Source organism: Siniperca chuatsi, linkage group LG13, assembly GCF_020085105.1.
Source record: "Siniperca chuatsi isolate FFG_IHB_CAS linkage group LG13, ASM2008510v1, whole genome shotgun sequence".
Taxonomy (NCBI): Eukaryota; Metazoa; Chordata; class Actinopteri; order Centrarchiformes; family Sinipercidae; genus Siniperca; species Siniperca chuatsi.
The window spans coordinates 28,487,201-28,494,519 of NC_058054.1; the positions used below are offsets into that span (position 1 = coordinate 28,487,201).

Below are 7,319 nucleotides of genomic sequence, written 5' to 3' on the forward strand. Positions count from 1 at the left end.
GTTAAACCTGCATTGACCATCCATCTTAAGAAGGTAAATGCACATCAGCAAAACTGGCTTTGTGACCCTCCTCTGAACCTGGGTTGAACATAGGTTAGGCACTGATCGATATAGGTCATTTGCCAAGTGGTACAGTATGTCTCTACCAGCGAACCCATCCTTGCTTCGAGCTCTAATGAAACTGCATGGGCTATACCGAGTAAAACAATACAATGGAGACGGAAGTCTCAAATATATTAACAATTTCAGTCAGTTAATATGTCCAGTCACTTCCCTTTTGTAATTTTTTCGATGCAGGAAGTGTTTGAAGTAAACAATCCATTGGACATTTAGTCAGCTGAACTAATTAAACAATTTAAACTTGAAGCTGAGGAACGTATCTAATTACACTGAGTTTTATGAGTTAATAAAAGAAAAGTGTATTTAATATAATTTTTTATTTTACAGTGCAAAGGATAAAAGGAAATACTGTGGGGGGGCGGGTCCACATTTTACAATATGCCTTTTGAGCTGCTGGAAGACTTTTATTAAGAAAAATCTGTGCAGCAGTGTTTCATTGATGATAGCTTCACAACAATAAAATAAAATTGAAAACCCCAGCAAGATTAAAAAAAATGACAGGAAATACCAAAATAATGTAAACTGTATTTCTGTTAGAGAAGTGTCAAAAGCAAATAAAACAGCAGCAGATAAGAAACCAGGGAAGCTTCTTAATAAAATATGATAATGTTTATACTGATGAAATATACAATTTAAAAAAAGGTCCAGTGTGTAGGATTTAGTGGCATCTAGCTGTGAAATTGTAGATTGCAACCATTTGAATACTGCTCGCCTCACCCTCCCCTTCCAAGTGTGTAGGAAAATCTACGGTGGCTGCGAAACACGCGAAAAACCCTATCTAGAGCCAGTGTTTGGTTTTGCGTTCTGGGCTACTGTAGAAACATGGTAGTGCAACATGGCAGCCTCCGTAGAAGGGGACCCGCTCCCTCTGTAGAGCAGTGGAGCAGTCCAAAAGGCAAACAAATCCAAAACAGCAGGCACAAATCAGGCAAATAGTCCAAAGACCGAGCTAGTAAGTCCAAAACACAAGAAACACTGGGAAAAGAGCTGGAACGCAAAGCACAGAAACCAAGATGAACTGACCATGAAATAGGGGAAACACATAGTGAGGGAAGGACGGTATCTGACTTCACTGATGCTTATGTTTCTGTATTTTCATTTATGCTCCCACAGTCCTCACTATTATTGAGCTTAATTTAACACTGGCTCATGTGTCCGGTTTATGATACTCCAGATGAGTATCGAGTATGATGCTGTGTAAACCAGTGTGTATATAGATACAGGTGAAACATAACTAGACACGGGTGAAAACTAATCAAGGCAGGCAGACAATCAAACACTGGAGGGAAAAACAAACAAAGGCAGGAAGTAAAGCGACAAGACACATGAGGGAGAACTCTTAACAAAATAACTAAACACAAACCCCAGACCTGACAACCACTCAGGTTAATTTCGGCTGATAATTAAAACCCTCACCATTGCATTCAATATGATATGTTTCCCTTCCCTGAGAGACATACTACCCACTGGTACTTATTTATCTACAAAGCCCTTGTTGGTAAATTGCCATCTTTATATCTGATCCCCGCTGCTCTAGCACTCTGGCACATTCTGAACCAGGTCCAGTGATTGATTGATGCTCCACAAACCCTGAACCAGAACTGATCTAAGAACAACTGTCTTTGCTGTGACTGTTCTCATGAAAAACTCAATGCAATGTTACCTAAAAATCAAAACTCTTCTACCTCTCTGAAACTTCAAGACCATTCTTGATAACTGTTCTCTTCCGGCCTGCAATTGCTTTCACTGAGCCTGTACCTTGTTTACTTTTTTTCTGTTATATTATTTGATCACATACCAAGCCTTGCACGGGAGAGTGGCAACAGGGGAAGGACCCAAATGCAGACAGTTGACAATCCAGGATGAAATCAGTGATTTAATGTTGAAAACAGCTTAAAGGCAGGTACAGTTAGGCAGGCAGGTAGGTAGACAGTTCAGGTCCAGGTTAAGGTTCGGGTGATAGACGCTCAAACGCACACACAAGGCAAGATAGAAACCAGGACAAACTGACAGAGGAACAAAGGATCTGGGCCGGTATATGTACAGAGTTGCTGATAAGGGAATGAGATGCAGGAGAGGAGGTGGGCAGGGAAGCTCAGGTGAGGGGAATGAGGTGATTGCAGGGCAGATGAGAGTGGCAGGATCTGTAATGGAAGGAGAAAAATCTGAGGGCATCTGGTGGTCAGGTAATAACGTTGAAGGGTCCTGGGAGAGTGGATATGTGGCTGAAGAGATGGACAGAGAGACACACATTGTGACTTCCCTCTTGGTTACTGTTGCTATGCCTGTCAAGCTTTCCATTATCCATTGGCACATAGGCAATTTCCAGTGATAACAGTGGCAGACAGAGGTAGACTAAAACAGACTTCTACTTTCTTACCAACAAGCTAGCTAGGTAATTAAGGTAACATTAGCGGCATCAGTTGGTTGGAAATTTTATGTGTGGCTGACTTTTTAATGTTTCCAGCTTTAAAACAAAAGCCCTGTAAAAGGATCTTTAATATGCACTTGACAGCTACATGCATGATATTGTGCTAAAAGTGTGATGCTAAAGGTAACAATTCCCAAGCAAAAAGTTATCATTTGATGATACATAAGACAAGGAAATAAAGAAACAGCATTGTTCTTGCATTGCAGTCTGGAGCTAGTTAGTGTATTATAAGTATGATAAGGGAAGATGGAAGATCTAACCGTTATTTCACTGTTTGGCTACTTAGCTTACATACTTTTTTTGTTTCACTTTTAATGTTACAAGAGAAAAGGCTTTTAGGATGAAGACTACCTGATGTGTTTGGCAAACGTAACACTATCTCAGGAAATGTTGGCTGGGGTTGCTGGAGTAACTTCCTCAAATTCAATAACGAGCAGGACAGAGCCGCTAACGTTCCCATTAACTCTAATAGCATCCAGGAGCAGCTTCCAAACAGTGGAGAAATGCTACACAGTGGATGTGCTTAACGTTACCTGTAAGCCCACAAACGTAGTTTATGATATCCTAACTCTTGGCCTTTCATGTAACGCTTTGTTACTACTGTAGATAGTAAGCTAATTAGCCAGACCTGCTGATGTTTGCAACCTATGTTAGAGCAGATAAACACACTAATTAATTAGTTCCGTCCAATCCATTCCTTACACTTCTATTGCTCTTACTATAGCCCCATGCACATCGCTTAGGCATGCAGAAAAATCCAAAGCTTGATAGGCTTGCTGTACCTAATTACAGTAACTAAGATATGATTGGATTGGTTTGGGGAGGGATTTAGTGAACAGTTACCTGACTCTTTGAAATAAAGGCCCGGTTCTCTCTGCAGTTGAGGAAAAGAAAGCTCCTGGCCACTATGTGAGAATTTATAGTAGTTAGTATTATAATTTTAAAAAATTACATATGTTTTTTAATACTTTCATAATTGTTTTTACACCCCCCACCTCTCACCTGTATCTATGTTCACAAAACAACTGAATAGGAGTTACTTATTTATTTTAAAATCCAGGTTTTGTATCTAAAGAATTATGTTTCTGTTTTCAAAGAAGGTTACTTTAATGTGTATATGTGTATAGTTGCAATATGGCTGCAAACACAGTCCCTGAATGTCATTCAACATAATAACTAAGCTATCCCTAATCCCCAATTTTTCTGATCCTGCAGTGGTCTCATCCAAACTTAGCCGCCCGAGTTGCTAACTTTCCATCGGCCAAAGGGGCTTTTTTTTAAATGGCGCCAGTCAGAATGAACGGCAGACACAGGCAAAACGGAGGACTGAAAATAGACAAGTGAAGGAGGACGAGGAGGAGGAGAAGTGGAGGAGAAAAAACACATGGAGGAGCGAGAGGGGAAACAGCAGAGAGAGAGAAAGATGAAACCTTCGACCCCCCACCGAACCCCTGACTGGACTGGCGATGGTTTGTGACTCCACTCAGAGTGCAGTGAAAGCTGAAGCAGGCAGTCGCTGGTTGGAAATAAGGCCGTATCAGGGTTAGAAATGACAGGCGGCCTGGAGAGTAGAGTGAATGGAAGTGATTGTGAGGCCTGGCATCTAAACTGCCTATAAATGCCTGTAATGTGTGTGCTTGTCTGTCTGTAGCTCCATTTCCATCCAACTGTTCAGCAAATTTGGAAGTTTTGAAATGCTGCAATAAAAGCTTCAGCGCCCAGCTGAAGAGAATTTGTTTCCTAAAGGATCCACCAGAAGAACGGAGAGCGCCAGCGTCGTGTTGATTAGTATTGGAAAAAGTAATTTTTGCTCTTCATTTTGGCTAATGTTGGTCATATGCCATGCTTTGGTAACACTTAATAATACAGCCCGTGATTTACAGTGTATTTTCATTGTATGACTCAGGCACAAATAAAATATTTACCAGATAAATAATTTTTGTAAACATTGGGTATCTACGGGGTACACTACTGAGAAACAAAACTGAAGTTTGGGGATAATGATGTTATCAACACTGATATTCTGGATAATTTATTTCTCCTTTCCTCTAAAATGCCCAATTGACACTCCCTTGTTCCCCATAGTCTTATAAGCTTCTACTGTACCTGCATGTAAGTACCAGTAGGAACTGGTAAATATTTGATGTATCGCAGGCTGTATTATAAAGTGTTACCCATTCAGTTTAACTACTATCAGATAGGCTACTTACACTTTGAAGGGACAATATTCAGAACACATTTGCAGGTTGTGGCAATCAGATATGTTACATAAAAGATTTATAAAAGCCAATTTCTAACTGTAGTGCACTTTAATTGAACTGCTCACCAGGTCAGTCACACCAAGCCTTTCTTAGTTAGTCAATCAATGCCTTTCCTGCTGCCATCCTCTGTATAATATGTTGATTTAGAAACTATTTTCTTCAAGAGAGAGCATGAAAAAGTTTTTGCAACGGTGGAGGACCTTTTGTTGAATTTTACTGCTTCTACCCAACTTTTCTCCTACCTAAAAATCCACACAAACCTATTTGGATGGAAACCAAGCTTGTGCATATCAGTGTGTTTTACACATGTGTCTGATTCTGCTGTGTGTGTGTGTGGGTGGGCTGGATATGTTCGGAGATGCACTTAGAGCTGATGGAAGCCAACAGCTGCCTTACCATTTTACAGAGTGATGTGGTGGTGGGTGAGAAGGGCCCAGGCTGGAATGTGAAGCGCTCGGCTGATTCTCCCGCTGCCATGTCCTGGGAGAGTGGCTCTATTTATATCAGTCTGTCTATCGATCTGTTCATATCTGTTTTTATCTGTTTCCGTGGGTCTCAGTGCCTGCCATTTTATATACCATATCAGGTGCACATTAGACAATCAGAGGGGTTTTATTCCAAAATGAAAGGATACAGTTACATTTGGAAAACTTAACCACAATCTCATAGTTTTTAAAAGGTTCATTGCAATTTTGCAAATGGTCTTATTCCGTAGTGCATTTCCTATTTGCAATCTGTTTTGTAAGAGTAGGTCTCAAAGTTGTCATTTTGGAATTGAATTCCTGTTTTAATGAATGATTCTTTCTGACATGATCACTTACTTGTATCTGACTTCACTGATGCTTAGTACTGAACCATGAATTTATGTTTCTGTATTTTCATTTATGCTCCCACAGTCCTCACTATCGTTGAGCTTAATTTAACACTGGCTCATGTGTCCGGTTTATGATACTCCAGATGAGTATCGAGTATGATGCTGTATAAACCAGTGTGTATATAGATTTTTTTTAAATTCACAGATGAAACTAAGCCCAATTTAATAGATTTAAATACACTCCCTGATTTTGTGATGTGCCCAGTTTCACCTTACCTACTGTAAGCTAGCAGATGTAGCTGTAGCTTACTAGCCTGTTAAAGCTAACTTTGAAGAGCAGCTTGGCAGCAGCTAGCCAGCAATGTAGCTGCTTTCACAGGAAAATCCTCCCAAAACTTTGACTTTTTTGTGTTTTTACTCCCTGTCTCTTGTATTTGCTCTTCCCCCCGTTTTTCTTTCCTGCATTCTCATCATACAAAGTGAATTCAATTCAATTTTATTTATATAGCGCCAATTCATAACAGAAATTCTCTCATTGCACTTTTCCTATAGAGCAGGTCTAGACTGCACTCTTTATAATATTATTTACAGAGACCCAACAAATCCCACCATGAGCAAGCATTTGGCGACAGTGGCAAGGAAAAACTTCTTTAAGAGGCAGAAACCTGACAGATCCAGACTCAATGGTGGGCGGCCATCTGCCTCTGCCGTGTTAGGTTTAGAGAGAGAGAGAGGTTTTGAGAGTGAGGGGGGGAGGCACAATGCAAAGACCACATGTCAGTACTCAGTACCTTTATTGGCGCAAGCGTGACAGTGAGAAAGTTATTAGCAGTAGTTGATTGTGATAGTTTCATGATGAAATTAAGCACCGAGGTAGCAAATTTTAATTATCAATTAAAAAAGAGTCTTATTACTGGAATAACTCAAATTCATCAAGTGATAATTTTAGCTCTATGGCAAAACATCAGCCATGAGCTGAGAGGAAATGTTTGAAATTGGTGCTGTATAGTAAAATCAGGAAGTGTATTTTCAACCAAGATATTAATTCTTATTAGGAACTATGTGTGGATGCAAGTAAAGTCAGTGACTACTTTGAAGGCATTTCAGTGAGTTCAGTGCAGTGTGCTGTAGATACACACGGCAGACCCAAGACAAGTGCAATGACTGTTGTTGCCACTGCTTCTGTATGTCTGAAAGAATTAGAAAGCTATCACTTGGTAGTTAGGCCAAGAGAGGCACATAGTGGAAAATTAACAAAACTCAAATTATGACTGGATGACAGTCACAACTGAATGTTACAAAATGATTGTTAAATGCCTGGATTGGAAGCTACCAGGTCTGACCTGGTTCACCTCACTGTGAGTATCTGTGGCTTTGGTCACGCTACCAAAATTTAAAAATGTCATCTTCAGCTCTGTAGCCTGCTTTGGTCTGAATCAGGACAAGTTTATAGTTGGTACAGGATGCTCCCCTCTCACGATGCATAAAAACAGAAGTCAGCTCTCAGCCGTGTAGATAGTTTTGTTTCATTCTTCCTGATCACCACAGACGTGGAAATCCAGATATTACATAATGTCTCCAGCAGTCATCCAGAATTCATAGAACCATAGTTACAGGTGTAACTCTTGTTTGGAGCTGTAATATGAAGAGAGGTTTGCAGTTAGGCAAAGCACCAGCCGTTATGCCGTGGGCA

The 7,319-nt window shown here is 40.3% G+C and overlaps 1 protein-coding gene across 1 annotated transcript in view; it reads left to right on the forward strand.

Annotated features, from left to right (window-relative positions):
- The window catches only part of LOC122887168 (junctophilin-1-like), a 31,385-nt gene extending 25,155 nt beyond the window's left edge, over window positions 1–6,230 (forward strand). Inside the window, exon 7 of the mRNA XM_044220126.1 lies at window positions 3,767–6,230. The gene's annotated coding sequence lies outside the window, so the exon portion shown is untranslated. The remainder of the gene's footprint in view (window positions 1–3,766) is intronic.
- Window positions 6,231–7,319: the final 1,089 nt, after the last annotated feature.